This window comes from Octopus sinensis, linkage group LG15, assembly GCF_006345805.1.
Source record: "Octopus sinensis linkage group LG15, ASM634580v1, whole genome shotgun sequence".
Classification (NCBI taxonomy): domain Eukaryota; kingdom Metazoa; phylum Mollusca; class Cephalopoda; order Octopoda; family Octopodidae; genus Octopus; species Octopus sinensis.
The window spans coordinates 39,163,554-39,185,759 of NC_043011.1; the positions used below are offsets into that span (position 1 = coordinate 39,163,554).

General features: G+C 38.5%; 1 protein-coding gene and 1 long non-coding RNA gene across 2 annotated transcripts in view; both read left to right on the plus strand.

Moving 5' to 3' along the window:
* The window catches only part of LOC115219910 (mannosyl-oligosaccharide 1,2-alpha-mannosidase IA), a 533,489-nt gene that overhangs the window by 230,542 nt on the left and 280,741 nt on the right, over positions 1-22,206 (plus strand). The window lies entirely within an intron of this gene.
* LOC118766301 lies at positions 1,362-10,901 on the plus strand. Its single transcript, XR_005002220.1, has 3 exons — positions 1,362-1,478; positions 2,038-2,039; positions 10,890-10,901. It is a non-coding gene; the product is annotated as an uncharacterized LOC118766301 (long non-coding RNA).

Below are 22,206 nucleotides of genomic sequence, written 5' to 3' on the forward strand. Positions count from 1 at the left end.
TAACTGGCACCTGTGCCGGTGGTGTGTAAAAAGCACCCTTCAAACTTTGGGCCTCACAGAGGCAGTGACAACTGACAGAGACCTTTGGTAATGTACTGTGCTTGTCAAGGTGGCATTAGCGCGCCAGGCAAAATGCTCAATGGTATTTCGTCTCTCTTTACATCCTGAGTTCAAATTGCACCAAGGTCAACTTTGCCTTTCAGAATATTCACCGAAAAAAAAGTTAGTGGTGTTTGTTTGGTGGTCCAGCACTGGTGTCCTTCATTTCATGAGACCCAGTAAGTCAATTACAATGAATGTATACATCAATTGGATAAAATGATGTGTGAACTTGCAATTAAACAATCGAGATTGGTCAATAGAGACAGGCCAATTCTCTTGCAAGACAATGCTCGACCACATGTTGCACAAAGAATGCTGCTCATGTTACAGGAACTGAACTTGGAAGTACTCTTTCATCCTCCATATTCACTTGAGCTTGCACCAACTGACTATCAGGTTTTCTGGGCATTAGACAACTTTTTGCAAGCGAAAAATTTCAAACCTGAAGAAGATGCAAAACAGCCTTTTGTGATTTCATCATCTATTACTCTCCAGAATACTTCACTGCTGACATAAATAAGCTACCGATAAAATGGCAAAATTGTATTGATAATTTAGATGCATTACTTTGATTAACTGCATTGCTTTTTGTTGAAATAAAATAAAATAAACTTTCAGTTCAAAAATCAGGCATTTCATTCTTAATGACCTGATATATTTACATCAATCCTTTAAAAAAAAAAAAAAAAGTTTCATTTATGTATGTTTCTGTTTTGTAACATTCGCAATCTAACAATTAGACACTAATAAAAATAAATTAGATATCATTAACCGAACTTCCTAGAAAACCTTCAAAGCTGAGTTGGTAATCGTTCATCATACTCAAGTTTTCTCCTACTCTGTTTCTTGTGTACTCTTGGTATATTTGTTTTTGTCTCAAGCATGGTTGTGTGCTAAGTAGGTTTCTTCCTATATGTATGGTTTCAGGTTTAGCTCCACTGTGTGGCACCTTGGCCAAATGTCTTCTACTTAGCCCTGGGCTGACCAGAACCTCTGAGTGAATTTGATGGACAGAAACTGACAGAAGCCCATTGTGTGTGTGTGTGTGTGTCTGTGTCTGTGTGTGTGTTTGTGTCTTCTTGCTTTGGCATCATGTGGCTGTTATAAATGAATGTCATTCATTTCCAATATCCTGCCCAAACATGTCTGACCAGAGGGAAATATTACCTTCCGTTGACAGAAATAAAGTTTGGCAAGAAAGAAAAGAGAAAAAAAAAAACCCAACCACAGAAACTAAAATCTTTCTTAATAAGTATTCATCTGACCCATGCAGGCAAGGAAAAGTGGACATTAAAATGACGATGATTTATTCTCCATTTTCTTCTGACAATAGAAGCTGTGCTTGTTGAGATGTTTGCTTAATGAATGAGCTGAAGGTTAATTTACTTGCGTTAGCTGTTAACTTTTTAACTGGGTTATTATTTTTTTTTCCGTCATTGTACATACACAATCTCATTATTAATTAAGGGAAGAAAGAAGGATGGCTTGATTGGATTGAATTAACTGCAAATTTGCATAGGATTGTTTAAATAATTAATGTGTAATATATGCGCAAATTAAACCATGTTTCAGGTGATCATGTCAGTGTAAGCAAACTGTAATAAAAAAAAAAATATATCATTATCATACTGGTATTGTGGAATTTCATCCACCTTGGCAGTAATTCAGTTAGTGAATGAGTCTGTAAGGGTCTCGCAATATGGTTGGCCAACTTGCTAGAAATAGCAACCAAATAGTCTTTATTAGATGCTGTCACTTTAAAGTAGAGGAGGAATGCAGTTTGTAATGTGGACCTACATACATTATGGTTTGAAAAAGAAAGTAATGATTTGGTTGTTACAGTTGGAATGTTAAAGAATTGTTGAATATATTCCTGGGTCATTTGTCTGTTGATGTCTCACACATCTGACCAATTCATATATATATATTATGGAGATGTGCTTGCATAGCAAGTGACTTGATCTGAGATCACGTGCTGGAACGAAAACAATTGCAGCGTGGAAGGTGTTTATAAGCCATTAAGAAACACACAAAAACCATTAGATTCACTTCAACATTGAAATTTAATTTGCCAAAATATTTTTGTTGCTTTGAGACCGCTACAATATATATATATGTGTGTGTGTGTGTGTAACTACACACACACACATACATACATATATATATAATTGTATACACACACAATAATTATATACACATATAATTGTATACATGCACATAATCATCATCATTGTTTAACCTTTTACCATTTAAAGAGGCCATAGCAGGCCTAAATCCTAAATTTTCTTCTTGTTTTATGCTCAAACTGGCTAGATCCAGCATCTCATGGGTATATAGTATTGAAAGAGATGAAAATATAAGGGGACAGGAACAGGTGTCTTGCTGTGGAAAATACATAAATTCTCAAACTTGGAGAGAGAAAGAGATAGATAGTGAGGGCATTCTCTAAAGGTACAAGGTGAACATGAGAAAGCGAGAATAGGGATGGAAGATTAGCAAGGTGTGGTGGGTTGGTAAGTTCTTGAAAGTGTGACAGAAGTGTGACTGATGATTAGAGATGGGGGATCGGTGCAGCCATCTGTGATGTCCAGCTATCACACCCTGGATGTGTCCCTGCATCAAGGATGAAGGAGATAAGAAAATGTCTAGATGTGTGTGTGTGACCATTTAAGCACCTGAAACAATGAGTAAAAGTGTTACGCAACCATACTTGCTCACAAACGATGGCTGGTTGTACTTTGTAAATATCGATCATCTAAAGAGATCAATGACTGAACCAAATGAAAGAATACAGGCTAGACATAAAGCACAAAAGACAAAGAATAAATGTTCAAAAGTATTCGTTATTGTAACATTTTTCCATCACCCTAATTATAAAATGTCTAGTCTAGATTTTCAGATTTGGTGGGTTTTACGACTGTGATTCCAGACACAGATGCGTCGTGCTTTTTCAAAGTTGTATCCAATCTAAACGTTATGTTTGTTTGCTTTCTCATGATAAAGCCAAACGCAAATCGCACAGAAGTGACCTCTTGCCAATCTGCTTGCTATTCTTTAGAAATACATATGTTGTAAGTTTTCCAATTCATTAAGCAAACAAACAATAAATTAATTGATTTGATCTGGTTTGATTTGATTTGATTGATTATTAAACTATGCTTAATTCAAAAGAGAGGACATTTCTATACTATTTATTGAATGTAAACAAATACGAAGCCGAAAGGAGACCTCGAACAGATAGGATACAGTCGGAATGAACAAAAGCTACGAAAAGAGCACCGTTTAAATTAAATTTCCTTTGTCATGGGCCAGACTAACTGTTGTCTGGTTTCTTTTTTCCTTTTTTATGTCTTTTTGAAATTTGCAATTGTGTTAGTAGTCATCGCTTTTCAACCTTCATACCACGACTGGACTTCGAAAACCACACCACACCTCATTCAGCAGAGTGACCCACTCTCCTCTTCGGCTTTGTGTCTCTTGTTCCAGATTCTGTTTTATTGGTTTTTTCCCATTTCTTGGACAGACACACATACACCGCTTGCTCAATGCTGCAGAACTGAATTTAGCTTACATTTGATCTCAGTTGTGATGTGTGAAAGTTCATCTCCGCTCGATTGTTTACCTCAGTAGCCCGACACAAGAAATGAAAGCAAAAGAGTGTGTACAAGAGGGAAGGAGAGAGAGAGAGAGAGAGAGAGAGATGTAGGCAGATATCTTCTATGACTCCCTCCTCTTCCTTTATGTTTCCTCTTTAGCATCTTCTTCAGTTGCTGCTATTTTTTTGTCAAGTAATATTTGTTACATTGTCAGCTCTATATGTTCTGGGTTCATATCTTGCTGTGGCCAATTTTGTCTCTCATCCTTTTGAGGTCAACAAAGTAGTATACCGAGGTCAATGGTTTTAACTAACGCTGTCTCCTTAAACTTGTTGGCCTTGTGCCTAAATTAGAAACCATGATTATTATTATTATTATTATTATTATTATTATTATTATTGTTATTATTCAAATTTCTCCAAGGTTGACTTTGCCTTTCATCTTCTGAAGGTTTATAAAATAAGTACCAGCTGAGTACTGAGGTCGATGTAATCAAATTTTCCCCTCCTCCGAAATTGGTGGCCTTGTGCTAAAATTTGAAACCATTATCTTTATTATTATTACTATTATTATTATTATTAAGGTGGCAAAGTGGCAGGACTGTTAGCATGCCAAACTAAATGCTTTGTTGCATTTCGTCTGCCTATACATCCTGAGTTTAGATTCTGCCAAGATTTTCTTTGCCTTTTATCATTTCAGGGTTGATCAAATTTGTACCTCTTCAGCACTGGGGTCAATGTACTTGAACAGACGCCCCCCCCCCCACTCAACCACCACCACAAAAAAAAAAGGCCTTTTTCCTGTAGTAGAAATCATTAAGATGGCAAGCTAGCAGAATCATTAGCATGCTTAGACAGAAAGCTTAGCAGTGTTTCTTCCAGTTCTTTACATTGAGTTACATTGAGTTCAAACTCTATCAAGGTTGATTTTGCCTTTCATTCTCCCAGGGTGAATTTAATAATTGCCAGTCAAGCACTGGAGTTGACGCAATTGACTATCTTCCACTGAAATTTCAGGCCATGTTCCTTCAGTAGAAAAGATTATCAATCCAGCTCTTTACATGTTGAATTAAAATCTCTCTGAGGTCGTCTTTGCCTACCCTTTTTTGTAGAAGTGATGAAATAAGTAACTGAGGCACCCTGGAGGGGCTGATGATAAATACCTTATTTTATAAAACAGAGTTTGTGTAGTATTCAACAAAGTATCTTGAGGTGATTATTTATGTCTCAGAGCTTGATTTTGCTTTTTGTCCTTTAGGGTGCGATAAGATAAACTATACATGAAGCTTTGGTCAGTATGAGGCTTTAGTAAAAGAAGCTTGCTCAGGGTGCTACGCAGTGTGACTGAACTCAAAACCATGTGGGTGGGGAGCAAACTTCTTACCACATTGCTACGCATGTACCTATGCCATACAGCCATGTCTGTAAGCTTTGCTGAAGAGATTTAATGAGGCTGAAAGGTTCACTTTCATCTCACAGGATTGGTATTCTTGGAATTATTCCCATTTTCTTGCATTTATTGTTCTTTTTGAGCATATATTGTCCCAGAGGGACGTTTTATCTACTAAATGCAAGGATACTGTTAGTTATTCAGTTTTCAACTTTTTTTTTTGTTTAACCTCGTACATGCATGTGCACTCAAAATTATAAAGTGCAGTGAGTACATTTATTGAAGTAGAGCACGGAAAAAGAAAGTACCAGTATTATGCTGCACAGAGTTTCCTCTCTCGTGATCTTCAGGCAAATTGCATGTGAAAGTTATAGATTTGGATTAAAAAAAACAAGAAAACTAAAAAACTAAAAATAATAATAATAATAATGATAATAATAATAATAATAATAATAGTAGTAGTAACAAAAATGATGATGATGATTATGGTTGAAGTCGTATGACTATAAAATGAAGAACATGATAGAGGAAATGTGGAACAGCAATGGATTTTATACGCATTTACTTATAAACATGATTGTTCACATATACACTTGAATATATACACAGAGACACAGAAGCATATACACACATGCTCTCATTGCTGTGCTGTACACATGTGTGTATTCACATGCTTTTGCTCACATATACCCATGTATTTACAAAAGCACACACACACACATGCATACACACATGCATGTGGTCTCATTATTGTTCATACATGCATTTGCTTAGGCCTGTGCATATATTTGCATAATCATATGGTTGCATGCATGCATATTTGGATAGAGACATGCATGCAGGTGTACGTTCACACATAGTGTATGGTTACACACATGCACACTTTGACGCATTTATACTCATGTACACACATGCACGTACAAACGCATAACCGTCTTATGCGTATATTCACAACATAACCACGTCTGCATTCACAAAGATACACACACACACACACATACATCCATACACACACACACACACACACACACACACACACACACATGTTCATGTAATCACTTATGCATCTAATGTTAACAATAAAGTGCATCTATATTCACATTGCCAAATATGGATATCTATATCCTTTATACCTGATTTGTTTCAGCCATTAGACCGTCGTCATGCTGGAGCACCGTCAGTTAAACGAATAAGCCTGATACTTATTCTGTCGGTTTCTTTTGCCGAACAGCTATGTTACAGGAGTGTAAACAAAGCAACACTACTTGTCGTCAAGTGGTGGTGGGAGATGAACACAACCACACACACACTCGACGGGCTTCTTTCAATTACCATCTATCCAATCCACTCACAAGCCTGGGGCTAGACTAGAAGGCACCTGTCTAAAGTGCCTTGCTTTGGGACTGAGCCCATAACCATGTGGTTCAGAAACAAACTTCTTGCTACACAGCTGAATGAACACATGCACACTCCCACCCACATACATTTATATTCTTTGATTCTTTTAAGCCATTTGACTGTGGCCATGCTGGTGCATCGCCTTTAGTTGAACAGATCGATCCTAGGAGATATTCTTTGTAAGCCTAGTACTTATTCTGTCGGATGCTTTTGCTGAACCACTAGGTTATGGGAACATAAACACACCAACATCGGTTGTCAAGCGATGGTGGGGGGACAAACGCAGACACACACACTCTCGTATATATTTTTAGCAGGTTTTTAGCCCACTAATTTAATATAAAGTTCAGTCATCCTCCGATTGCTGTTAAAATCAGTCCAGTGAGAAACAACAACAACAACAACTCGAGTGAGATTTGTGAAGACTTCATGTACATGAGGGATTTATTCCGATTCGGGATGAGAGCAGTTACACAGCTTGAACATTTACATTCAATAGAACGGAATGGAATTTGAACGAGGAAATGTTTACGTCTTGCTGCATTCCATGGATGGTGAAAGAGGATTTAAGAAAATTTCAATCAATGAGAAGTTGTCTTGTAGCAGGAACAGAGAGGGAGAAACCGTGGCTAATTGCAGGTAGTGTGTGAGAGAAAGAGGATGTTACCTGTGTGTGTGTGTGCATGTCTTTTATAGCTATGTAACGAGCGCCACCTAGTTGCTAACGATGTGACAGGGAAGATAACTAGATGACTCACATTAAAACATGACGGCACTGGATTCAGATAATGTTGCCTACATATTCCTTCACAAATGTGTGTGGGTGTGCACATCTCTGTACTCTTTGTGTGTGTATATTGCTTTATGTACACACACACACACGGCATGATGTCACATTTTCAATTTTGATAGGCACAGGCATGTTTATGTGGTCAAAAAGCATGCTTTCCAATCATGTGACCTTTTGTTCAGTTCCTCTGTACAGTACCATAGGTAATTGTTTTCTATTATAGCCACAGGTTGACCAAAGCCTTGTGAGTGGATATAGTAGATGGAAACTAAAAGAAACCTATCATGTGTCCATATGTGTGTTTTTGTGTCCCCCAAAATTAAAATCAAATTCGATGACTGGCGTCCGTGCTAACGGGGTGCAAAGAGCACCATACGAGTGTGATCATTGACAGAGCGGCTAATCGGCTTCCGTGCCAGTGGCACTTAAAGGCACCATCAAGTGTGATCGTTACCAGCATTGCCTTACTGGCACTTGAGCCCCATGCCAGTAGGGTATTAAGAGCACCATCCAAGCGTGATCGTTGCCAGAGCGGCTATCTGGCCTCTGTGCTGGTGGCACATAAAAGACACCATTTGAGCGTGATCGTTACCAGCATCGCCTTACTGTCACCTGTGCCGGTGGCATGCGTAAAAGATTCGAGCGAGGTCGTTGCCAGTACCACCTGACTGGCACCCACTACACTCTCGGAATGGTTGCCGTTGGGAAGGGCATCCAGCTGTAGAAACATGCCAGATCAAGATTGAAGCCTGGTGCAGCCATCTGGTTCGCCAGCCCTCAGTCATTCATCCAACCCATGCTAGCATGGAAAGCGGACATTAAACGATGATGGTGATGATGATGATGATGATGATGATGTGGGGGTTTTTTTTGTGCATCCCAATAACTCGGCAGTTCTGCAAAAGTGACTGAGAGCACAAGTACCTAACTTAAAAGTAAATACAGGGGTTGATTTGTTTGACAAAAGCCTTCAGAGTCATTAGCCAGCATGGCCACCATCTAAAACAAGTAAATATAAAAGATATATATACACACCTCAACACATGATCACATACACACACTTATATGCATACATATATACATGGGAAAAGAGATGTGCAACCAGTTTATCAAGCATAGAAGCTCTAAAACTCTGCGCTCTTTTATTTCCTTATTTTCCTCTTGCTATCATCTATAGCTTGGGGGAAGAATCCTGTTTGAAATTTTGGGCTTACCACTCGCCACAGCTATTTCACCTTACTCTTTCTGTCACCTTTCCCAAATACAAGTTTCATCAGCACACTGCACCACTATTCTTTGGGTTTCTTGTTTTATTTTATAAATGTTTGTGTGTGTGTGTGTGTGTGTGTGTGTGTGTGTGTGTGTGTGTATGCATTTTTGTTCATGCGTGCACACCCAACCAACCCCACGCAAATATATATAGAGGGTGGAAGACATAAAAAAAAAATGAGTGTGAGATAGAGAGGAAGAGAGCACGAGAGAGATAGACAGGTGTGAGGTAGACTGATAGACAGATAGATAGATAAATTGGTGGATTAACAAGAGAGAAGAGAGTGAATATATGAAACAGAAAGAGGGTGAGTCGAAGCTTGTGTGTGAAAAGAGTATATAGACAGAAAGAATTGAAATAGTGAGAAAAATAAATTGCAACTTAGATGATGTGAAAATTGCAGTGGTGGCAGTAGTTGTGTCGTTGGTGGTGATGGTGGGGGTGAAGATGTAGGTGCTTGAGACAGATCAATAGAATTATTGGTGAAGAATTTTTCTACCAAATTTTTTTTCAATACTTTTTTTATTTTCTTTGCCATCAATGAATGTCCTTAGCTTGTGAAAATTGCAACATTTTTCAGTGTTGACAATATTTCATTTTCTTTTAATTATTTTTCTTTTTTCCTTTCTTTTTTTTTTTTTTATATATTTTCATTCATTTTTAAAGAAGTTGAATTATATAGACATTTAACTGCCAAATTTAACAAGGTGGGTTTTTCAGCTCTGCGCCACCAGTGACTCCATTGCTGCACCCGGCACCAATGCTGCTCTTTTTTTTTTTTTTTTTGAAATTTCCCCCCCTTAAGCACCCCTCCACCACACCCAAATACACAACAACCATGTCCGTAACATCGATAATTGATTCTTCGAAATGCACTACGGCTATTACCGATATATCAAATAATCTAATTGACGCATTCTACAACTGCTCGTTAAGAGGAAATGAACTTGATAAAAACCCCACCAATTTTTATAGATTGGAGTGAGAAAGCTTGTGTGTGTGTGTGTGTGCATGTGTGCGTGCTTGTTGGGTTGTGTGTGATTGTGTGGTTGCATTGAGTATGGTTAGTGTATGTGTGTGTGGTTTATGCTTGTGTTTGGGTGTGTGTATGTGTATGTGGTGGTGTGTGAATGTATTGTTGGGTTGTGTGTGAGATTCTGTAAAGTGTGTGTGTGATTGTATGCATGTGTGTAGTTGTGTTTGTGTGCATGTAGCTGTGTGTGTGAGTGTGCATGTAGTTTGTGTGTGTGTGCATGTAGTTTGTGTGTGTGTGCATGTAGTTTGTGTGTGTGTGTGCATGTAGTTGTGTGTGTGTGTGTGTGAGCATGTAGTTGTGTGTATGTGAGCATGTAGTTGTGTGTGTCTGCATGTAATTGTGTATGTGTGTATAGTTGTATGTGTGTGCATGTCGTATATATATATATGTGTGTGTGTGTGTGCATGTATATATATGTGTGTAGTTGTGTGTTTATGTATATCGTGTGTCTGATGTCATGTGCGTGATTGTGTGTGCGTCGAGTTTTGTTTTTTTTTACATTAGTATTTTTAAAATTTTGCTTTATTATCATTCGTTATAATTTTTTTTTACCTCCTGTTACTGCTTTTTTTCCTTTCTTTATAATTTTCTGATATTTTCTAAATTTTATTCATTTTTCTTTCACATTTTGATATTGGCATTTGAAAAATTAGTGCCAGCATACTCACATTTGTATTTTTTTTGCTGGTTCATACTTTACGACCATATATTTATACATTTATATTATATATGTATATATATACATATACATACACACCCATAATGTATGTATATACATTTACATAGTAGATCATACAAACATGGAAAATTTAACTATTTCTCCGTAAATTGGGAAAATGATGAACAGTTTTAATCGATTTTCAAACCATATTGGGTCTGTGTCAGAGATGTGTGTATGTGTGTGTCTATGGTATCATATATATATATATATATATATATATATATATATATATATGTATGTATATGTACAAGGTGGTATCAAAAGGTTCTCAGACTAGTTCTGTAGCGTGCCAACAGATGGCAGCACACAGTTGCGTGCACTGTGAAAGCTAGCAGAGACCTTCAGGAGGCAGTGTGCTGAGTGACATCACTGCGTTTAATTTGGAAGTTGGTGAAATTTGTGTTATCTTGATCACGTGTATGCTGTAGTCTGTGATTTTGTTGTGGGCAGGAATAAAGAGCAAATGTGAAATTTTGCCTTAAACTTGGGAAGTCTGCTATGGAGGCATTGATTATGCCTCAGCAAGCTTATGGCGGTGAGGCAATGGATTGTATACAATGCATCATGTGGCATGCACACTTCAAAAGCGGAAGACCGTCCCTGGAAGACCTGCCATGAGTTGTCCCACCTGGAAATGTGGTATTGTGATCACGTGACCGACCAGGCTATCAGATGTTGTAACACATCGCTGGTCAGAATGCGCTTTGCATTGTTTTAGCCTTCAAACGACGCCACCACGCTGGCTAAGCGAGCAGAAGAAAGAGTGAGAGAAAGTTGTGGCGAAAGAGTACAGCAAGGATCGCCACCACCCCCTGCCGGAGCCTCGTAGAGTTTTAGGTGTTTTTGCTCAATAAACACTCACAACGCCCAGTCTGGGAATCAAAACCATGATCCTACGACCGCGAGTCCACTGCCCTAACCACTGGACCATTGCGCCTCCACATGGTATTGTGCAATAGGAATTTATTCCCCACGGCGAGACTGTCAACTGGTTCTTTGGAGTGTGAAGAATTGGGTTCTTCACCAAGCTTTCCTCACTTATGAGTGTCTTGCCGAAAACAACATGGTATCGCTTCTGCACCCATCCTATTCACCAGATTTAGCACCTGTGGGCTTCCATCTCTTCTCAGAGATAAAAAAAAGTTCAAAGGTTGCCGTTCTAACACCATTGTTGAGATCCAGAGCAAATCACAGAACGTCCTCCACTCGCTTACCGAAAGCAAATTCCAGGCCAGATTCCTAGTGTTGCTGCACTAGGTAACTATTTCGAAGGAGATGTTGTTAAAGCTTAGGAAATTTTTTTTTTTGTTTCATTAAACATAACTAGTCTAGTAACCCTTTGAAAAACCACCTTGTATATATTCCATTCATCAGTTTTTCAACATACATGCCAGGACCAGCTTACCCTTATCTGTGCTAATTTTCAGCCAGCTTTTTTACCCTGACCACTTAAAAAAAATGGAACTAGGTTCCCCAGTCAGCAGGATGTTTACCTCAGACAGTTAGTCTCTTTAGATGCAGTCCTTTTATATTTCTCATGTTTCATGTTTTTCTGTTTGCATGGGTTAGAGGAATATAGAACCATTGATAAGGCATTGAGCTGGCAGAAATGTTGCATGCTGGGCTTAATGGTATTAGTGGTATTTCATCTGTCTTTACGTTCTGAGTTCAAATTCCACCAAGGTCGACTTTGTCTTTCGTCCTTTCGAGGTTGATGAATTAAGTACTAGTTGCATCCTGAAGTCGATCTAATCGAATGGCCACCTCCCCTAAAATTTCAGGCCTTGTGCCTAGAGTAGAAAAGATTACTATAGAACCTTTGATTTACATCTGGTTGGGCTTCTTTCACTGACCTTTCTTGCTTTGCATTTAAGGGATAAATTAAGTACTAGTTGTATCCTGAGGTCGATCTAATCGAATGGCCCCCTCCCCCAAAATTTCAGGCCTTGTGCCTAGAGTAGGAAAGATTACTATAGAACCTTTGATTTACATCTGGTTGGCCTTCTTTCACTGACCCTTCTTGTTTTGCATTTAAGGGAGTTTCCACTTCCATTCCACTTGTTTTTGACAGCAAGCAAATGATTTGTTACCCAGGAAATATCAGGAAACAGCAACATTGTAGCTCAGTGCAGAATCTAAGCATTGAGAAACATGTAGATTCACTTGCAACACATTGGACAGTGCTCTAGGATAATAGAAGACACCTTGTCCAAGGAACTGTGCTGTGAAGCTCAATCTGAAACCACATGATATTGTGCCACATAAAAAAGCATTAACCCTTTCGTTACTATATTTCTGACCAAAACACACCCCTCATGAGTTTCAATTAAATTCCAAATAATAATAATGCTAGCAGGCCTTGCTACCCTAGACTGATGCCGAGAAAGACTCAGAAACATGCATGTCTCTAGGTGCTGGCCTGGCCGTTGGGAGTGCTTGTCTCCCCTTTGTAAATATAAGGACACAAAAAATGTGTCAAAGCCGACAGAAAGCGTCGACGCTTCCTAGGGCTAAATCGCGGTGGTGTGATTCCCTTTACGGGACTGTCACGTTAAGTTGACAGTATAAAACCGCTCTATCGTTCCACCACGGCTCATATCTCTCTGTGATATTTAGAAATTTAATATTTCTAATAATGCTTGCATTGTTGAATTTTTCCCATTGTGCCATTCGAAAACAAGAAGCGGTTTAAAGTCTTTATACGTTCATTCAAAAATTGGGCTTTCACTACTGCGTCCAGACAGACATGCATATACACTCGTGCACACATGCACATCCACACACGCTAATGTGCATGTGGTGTGTATGCAATTGCAATGTCGTTAACATTTTTGTTCAAGCAAATATTCCTTGACGAGAAGGCTGGTAATTAAAATATACCCAAGGTGGATGCACCTCAGATATAATTAACTGAGACTTTTAAGATGGGAAATCGCTACATTAACACGTAATCTATGCATGCATATGCATGAAACACACATATACACTTGCATTGAAACTTCTCCTCCTCCTCCTCCAGTACAAGACATTAGCAAATTTTGTAATTATTCTAGTAAATGTGTATATTTAATTAAAGAACTCAGGCACTATGATTAGTGCGTGTGTGGCTGGGTTAAGGGGCGGGGGCAGTTAATTAAAACTTTTATTCCTAATGAATTTCTTCAGGTACAATTTATAAACACGCACATGCACGTCAAAAAAATGTGCACGTTTGCACACGTATGAAAAAAAAGCACGCCTTCAGAAACACATACATAGAAGTGGATGTATTGCATACATACATACAACTGCAGACACACACACAACACAACACAAAAGGATGCATACATTAAGACATACAACCGAATGCATATGCATTGACACATACACAGCACGCACAAATAAACGCACATATAATTGCATATGCACATATGCATACAAATGTGCTTAGATGAATACGCACACAAATGAATGCATGTGCGTATAAACAAAAGGTTGCAGTACACAAATATATAGATACAAATGATCGCCTATGCACACAAGCGTGCATACATAAACACATGTACTAATGGATGCATACATACGCACACAAACATGCACACATACATACACAACTATGTATGGACATGTAACTGCTTATATAGAAATGAATGTATATGTATACACACACAAGCGAAACAAAAGTTAAGTTTACATAAACACATACATGCAGAAGATTACATGCACACATACGCGTGCACGCGCATGCACAATAAGATGCACGACAGCGAAAGAAATAGAAAAGTGCAAATTGTGACTCTTACTAAATCATGCGTATGTTTGTGCGCATGTGTGTCCCTTTGTGTGAAAGGTTCTATTTGTGTGTGTGTGTGTGTGTGTGTGTGTGCATGCACGCATGCGCAAGTGTATTTACCTGTAATGTATTTGTGTGTCTACCTGTCTTTGGACTTGTAGATGATTATGATGGTAGTAAAAGCAAAGCCAAAAAAAAAAAGGTCCATTGTCAAATTGCATTTAAGTACTGAAAAAAATAACCAAAAAAAAAATTCTGTTCCCCCTCCTCCCCAGAATTCCACAAAAAAACTTGTTTTTCCTCATATTCTAGTTATTTCATTTTATGTATATATTTTTTCATCCCTGCCATTTTTTTCTCTTTTTTTTCCCCCCCCCCAATTTCTTCACCTCACCCCTAATTCATTCATTCTCTCTTCTGCATCACCTGTAAGCTTAGTCTTCCATTTTTTGTCATTTCATTCTCTATTTTGTTATATTTTAATTTCATTTTATATATATTTTTTTTTTATTTATTACCATTTTTGCATCAACCAGCAGCAGTGAAATCCCTATCCTTGTGATAGACATTTCCTATATAGCTTTTACAACAGCCTTCATAACCCCTTGACCCCCTTCTGTCTCATCTTGTAATGATCCCCCCCTCCACCTTCCTTCCTTCTTTCCTTCTGTCCTTCCTCAGCATGTGGTGTGTATGTAACTGAAACATTTCACTTGCAGAACCTTTTGCTCTCTCCTCCTCATCCTTCCATAACCCATCTTTTCATTCTTCCCCTCATCCCCCTCAGCTTTCTGTGCCTCTCACTCTTTCTCCCCCTTACTGTCTCTGTTTCTCCCTTTGTCTCTGTATACCTGTTTGTATCTATCTCCTTTTGTGTCTGTCCCTCTCCCTTTCGCTCCCACACTCACTCTCTCTCTCTCTCTCACTGCCCCCTCTCTCTCCTCTGTTCTGTTTTTCTGTCCTGTATATCTTTCTTTCTAATCTCCTGTCTCTGTCTGTCTGTCTGTCTCTCTCTCTCTTTCTCTCTTCTGTTTCTCCCCCTCTGATCAGTTTCCCTATCTGTCCTCTCTCTCTCCATCCTCTCCCTGTTTCTCTGTCTCTCTCTGCCAGCTCTCAGTCCCCCCTCTCTCTGTCCCCTTTCTCTCTGCCACCTCTCTCTATGCCCTATTTCTCTCTGCCCCTATTATGTCACTCTATCCTTTCTAGTCTCTACTCTTCTAATTCTTCTTTCTTTTCCTTCATTTCCTTCCTTCCTTCCTAACAGCTCACTCTCTACATTTGTATTCCATTTCTAAATGCTTCTCTGCTAATTCTTCCTGGAATACCCTCCAAACCTTTTGTAATCCTTTCGTACCCCATTTTTTCTCTTTTATTTCTCTCTTCATTTTCTTCCCCTTTAACCTTCCTTCTCATTCCTTCCCCAATCCTTCACTCTCCACAACCTCCTCACCCCTTCACCAATTTCTCTATGTCCCCCCACCCGAGATATGTCCTTCACAAGCCCCCCTCCACATACAAACAGGACTCTCCCCCACCCCACTGAAAACCTCACTCATCTCCCGCATAAACCTCACTTAATTGTGCTTATGATAAACGACCTATATGCATGCAGAAACCTACACGGACTCCAAGGAAGGGTGGCACAACCACCACTATCACTACTGCTACCCATACTATCTTGACAACCATCAGCCACAACCAACACCACTAGTGCCACTCACTGCCACCACCACCTCCAGTATTCACTGCCAAAACTTATCGCCACACCTACCACATACCATCAGCAGTCATAGCTATCAATGCAACGCAACCACCTCAACCACCACCATCGCTGCTACTGTTCACCAAAGCTATGACCACAACATGACAACCACCACACAACATCCGCAGTGTCATCACCATGACCACTGTCCAACATTCACCAGCAAAAAAACTATCGCCAGAATATGACTATGGTAACTATTATTACTAGCACCAGCACCACCACCACCAAAACTATCTCTACCACTCACCATCCTTTGCCAAAACTAACACAATCACTACCACTAGCGCCACCCCCCCCACTGTCATCATCACTATGACCACCGTCACTATCATCACTACCGCCACCACCCTGATTGAGAACTATGACCTTTGCAATGACGCAGTGAGGACTACCGTTATGTGGTCTTTCAGCCTTTTACAAATAGTAGCCAGAATCCCTCCTCACAACAGCCCTGAAATTATTCCCCACTGCTTTTTAGAAGTACAGATAAAACTGGTAAATGCTGGAAAAAGAGGAGTAATGGCCACGGATGGAATGCTTTTAATTGTAGGTCTCTCTGGATTTGACTTGATCTGGGTATAATCACCACTGTTGCTGCTGCTACTACTACTACCATCACTATTACCACTACTATCATTAATTATTACCAGTTCTGCTGCTAATAATAATAATAATAATTAATTATATCAACTCCAGTGTTCCACAGGTACTTATTTCATTGACCCCCCAAAAGGGCGAAAGGCAAAGTTGACCTCGGCAGAATTAGTGACAGGTGGAATAATTGCTAAGCATTTTGTCTGGTATGCTAACGATTTTGCTAGCTCGCCACTGTAGATGATGATGATGATTTTAAATTTTTGGCGTGGGAGCAGCTTCGAGGAGGGGATTAAGTCATTTCCATTGACCCCAGTGTTTCACTGGTACGTAATTTATCGAATACGAAAAGAGGAAAGGCAAAGTCAACCTTGGCGGGATTTGAACTCAGAACGTAGCAGCAGGCAAAATACCGCTAAATATTATTCTGTCCAGCATGCTAACGATTCTGCCAATTCACCACCATAGATAATAATAATACTAATAATAATAATAATAATGTTGATATCACTACTATAACTACCACCACTTGCTGCTACTGCTGCTGTAAATACTTCTACTACTACTACTACTACAAAGACAATCATCACCAATATGACTGCTACCATCACTTGCCCCACCACTACTATTACTGCTACCACCACCACCACCACCATCACTCCCCACCTCCACCACATGCTATTGCTGCAACTATTACTCCTACTGCTGCTGCGGCGTCCCTTCTCCATCCCAGTGTGCCATGAAATAAAATTTCCTGACTTTAATATACACAACACCGTTGTCATTGTCTTAATCTATGTTTAGTTGACTCTAAATAACCATAATTATTTTTACTGGCAGCAACCTGGATGAAAATTACATGTAACCGGTTCTCTGTGTGTGTGCGTTTGAAGGATGGGATAGGGTGGGGCAAGGCGGCGTGGGGGAGGTGAGGTTTAACGCAGTGGATGTGTAAGCTTGTATATATATGTGTGTGCATGTGTCTGCGCATATGTAATTGTGCACATGCATCTGCCTCTGCCGCTAGAGATTTGCTCATAACTACATATACATGTATAGATGCGTTTTGTGTATGTGTTGGTATGTGTGCATTTACGTGTGTGTGTGTATGTACATACACATAAACATATATATATATATATATATGTATATACACATAAGCATACATATATGTACATACACATAAACATATATATATATATATATATATAATATATATATATATATATATACATAAACATACATATGTACATACACATAAATGTGCATATATAGCCATGCACATACATGTGTGTTTGTGCGTGCATGGATATGCATGCAGTCATTCCTGTGGTTCATCTTGCTACTGGCGTGCATGCACAAAAAACCCCATGAACCATCACTCAGTCATGCATCACAAAAAACAGTAAGAAGGTTAACATATGCACACACGCACACTCTCGAGAATGAGATGTATGTTACCCCCAGTGACTAATAAGTCTTAGCAAGGTATTTTTCTCCGAAGTTCTCCACAAATGTTCTTGTGAACTACAAATTATTTGGCGCTATATCCTGAAGTCTACACAGTGAGCGAAGAAATAGAAGAAGTGAAATTCTGATAAACAACATAAAAGAAATACGATGAGGATATTTGTAAAGTGATAGCTGAAGATTCTTTTTATATCTGACTATTCAGAGATATTTCCCCCCAACATCAAATGTATATTTTCAGTGACACAGAGGTTTTGTTGATTCCTATTGCCAGGAAATGGTTAGGTGCAGTGTTGCCTCATACTGTAGCAAATGCTTTTAAGCTTTTAATACTTGCAGATATCGCATGGTTAATTTGTATGTCTGAGTAAAACAGAGCGAGCGTCTTCCACCAGCCTGCTACTAACCAATGTGAATCAGCTTGGCTGGTGTTTTATTAATCTTTTCTCCTCTAGGCACAAGGCCCAAAATTTTGGGGGAGGGGGACAGTCAATTAGGTCGACCCCAGTATGCAACTGGTACTTAATTTATCGACCTCGAAAGGATGAAAGGCAAAGTCGACCTCGGCGGAATTTGAACTCAGACGTAACGGCAGACGAAATACCGCTGAGCATTTTGCCCGGCGTGCTAACGTTTCTGCCAGCTCGCCGCCTTTACGCTGGTGTTTTATTAATAGCGTATGTTACAGTCAAGATTACATGAAGGGGTGCATGCTGTGAAAAACCACTGGTGAACTGGTCCAGAATTTCTCAAGTGTTTCATGTCAAAACTGTTGTCCTTCAAGTTCCATATATATCTGGAAAGTGCTGTGGCATTTCTCTTCTCATCATTTGAATAGAATGAAGTGTAAAGGAGGAAGCACTTTTAAATTTGTGTTGTTAAATCTTCATTACAATGTTTAATTAATTTTAAAATTTCAGTTAATTAATATTGGCTTAGTAAATCAGGTAATCGGTTTGCATTTCCTCTTACTATATTCGTGTCAACATTAATAAACAATTTTCTTTTCTGTTATTTGTACGCTTAGTTGGATGTATGTATATATGGATGAGTATGTGCAAATAAACACATGTACGTGTACATATTGATGTACATCTTGGTGTATTTACATATGCATTTATCTGCTTATATGTGGGTCTGTATGCACATATGTGCATATATATGTATTTGTGTGTTTGTGATTATATGTGTAACTGTGTTTCTGTATATTGCATACGTATATTTATAAACGTCTGTAATACTGTTTTTTTTTCTTTCTATTTCAGGTGAGTTATATATATATTTTTTTTTTACATCTAATTTGTTTTACCTCTGGATTCCGTTTCCTGTCTGTCTGTCATACCGACAACAAGAATTGGAATGATGCAAAGATGGGAATAAGAGTCTGACAGAGTGAAAAGAAACGAGACAAAAGGATTAACTACAATGGAAACGGTTTTCAGGAAGGAATTCTAGCAGTGATTCTAAGATTCTAAGATGACAAAATCACAAACAATACTTCCCTCCCCCCCACCAAAAAATAAAAAAGAAAGCATAGTAAAACAAACACAACCAATATTGGAATATTGTTCAAACATCAAGGCGACAAAGTATGTTTCTTTTTTGTATTTATTTTTGTATTATTAGCAAGGTAAGCAATTTAGCTGGGAATATTCTACATTAGGTTATTTTCTTAAGAGATATGTGTGTGTGTAAGTATTTGTGTATGTGTATATATATATGTGTGCATGCATGTGTGGGTAGTTGTGTGTATGTGCATATATGTATGTGTATGTCCATATATGTATATGTATGTGAATATGTATGATGTATGCATATATATATATATATATATATATATATATATATACACACACACATATTTGTTAATATATATATATATATATATACATACACACACACACATACACACTTATTAGTAACTACAGTACAAGCACTGTGATAGAGATGTAAGATAAACTTCAGAGGTGTTTTTATTAAGCACACATTTTTAGCCTCTCTATGAAAGATGTGTACTTTGTTTAAACCAAAAAATATTTCTGTCTTTGACTAGAAAACACATTGATACCTGACTGGCTTTAATGTTGTTTTATTCTTTCATTGGGTTATGAATACACACATTACTAATCATAGAGAGAATGGTTCTCCCAGACATCCAGTCTTGAAACTCCTCCATGGTAGTCTGTATGAATGAGGGAGGGTTGAGTATCCTTACTCATCATAAACTATGACTTTATTTATTGCCCCTCAGTACTTAGTTTACCCTGCTATCACAAAACCCTTCGTTTACATTTAGTTTCCTTAGTTGAGTTGGGGTGGCACCCTGTCAAAGGCCTTCTCCAAGTCAACAGATACCAAGAATTGTGATTTCTTCTTACCAAAGTATTTCTCCCACGGTTGTCTCATGATGAAAATTTCATCCGTGGTTCCTCTGTCGGGCATCAATCCAAACCCCATCTCATCTTGGTCAATTCTCTTTCGAGTCCACTGTGCTATGACTACACTCTCTCTTTCTCTCTCTCTCTCTCTTCATAGACTCGTCTAACAATATAGTGCCTCCGTTATTTCCCCTTTCTGAAGAATCTAGGTGTAGATGAAATGCTGGCTAAAAGGCAAGTTCATTGCAGGTACTAAGGTGAAGAATTCTCTCTTTTGGTGAAAAGGTGTAGAAACTCCATATCTATTCAGTGTTGCTCTTTGTCATATTCCCAGACATTAATGTTTCCAGCTGTTTAGTCATTATATATCTCTTATTATAAAAGGCAGATTTTATCTGCCTCCCTTTGGGAGTTATAGAAATCTACAATATAGGATTTCTTCAATTACAATTTACCTAGCATTTTTAAGAGTAGAATGCATCGGGTCATGCCAGGTCCAGTTTTTAAAATTTAAACTCCAATTAAGCAAAATTTACAGAAAACTCACATTCTGGTGTGTATGTCAAATGCTTTTCTTAGTCTGGTTTACAGCACACGCAAACGCACACACACAGTGTGCAACGAATAAAGTGAAACTAGATGTAATATTTGTTTCTGTCTATCACGCTGATAGATACATGAGTAAAATGTATGGGAAGCTAACAGATAAGAGTGAGTGAAAATGTTCTTGGAAGAGAGTAAATTAGCGACAGAGTGATTTGAGGAAGACTAAACTGAAAGTATGAAACAGTGTTTATGTATAAACAGACGACACTTATATAAACCCTTTCGTTACCAAACCGCCCGAATTTACCTATTCATATTTAAATGAGAATATCAGAGTAAATCTCTTTAGTACATTCGTGAAAACACGTATTATACTTCGTAAACACTTCAAATACAGTTTTGTACAAAAATCGAAGTGTAATTTTAATTCCGTGAATTATGGGAGATTTTTTTCCGAAATTTGTTCCTATTGAGTTTTCAAAATTTGTAATTCTGACAAAAAAATGGATACGAATTTCATTATATCAAGCAGCGAGTCAGAATTCGAAGGATTTTCTACTGAAGACCTTCATAAATCTAACTCTATGACTGAAAAAAAAAAGCATCTTTATATAAGAGTGAAGTTGTGTGTCTGTCCCCTTCGATTTAGATTCGTAACTACTCCCACATTTTGCGGTGCAGTTTAACCAAAAGCGGGTATCTTATAGTCGTGATTCATATCGAGCCCTTCTGGGTATTAGCGCGCGTCTACGATGAGTCTACGATTTAAAAAAAATTTACCATCATATTTTTCCATTTTAATGCCCTTTTTTCGCTTTTATATAAGGGAAGTAACTCTCTAAAAATATCTATGATGTGTCAACGATTTAAAAAAAAATTTACCTTAATTTTTTTTCAATTTTTAATGCATTTTTTTGCTATTTTTTGGCTATAACTCTCTAAAAATGCTTATATAGTTATTTCCCTTACAACCCGAGCAACGCCGGGTGATACTGCTAGTACAAGATAAAAAAAACATCATTTAATGTCCATTGTCCATACTGGCATGGGGTGGGTGGTATAACCAGAGCGGGCAAGCTGCACCACACCCCAGTGTGATTTGGCATGGTTTCTATGGCTGGGTGCCCTTTCTAACACCAACCACTTTACAGAGTGTGCTGGGTGATTTTATGTGGCACTGCACAGGCACTTTTACACATGGCCACTACCATGAGTGCTTTTAATGTGGCATCAATCCAGGACTCTTGCAGGTCAATCCTCAACACTGGGGTAACCGGTCTAAATACTTCTGCTGTGGAGCATGAGCCTTCTTGAGTACAGCAAGGAGCTAGGCATCTCGGTTCTCTGTCATCTCACCTGAGGTCATTCTTCAGCACTTC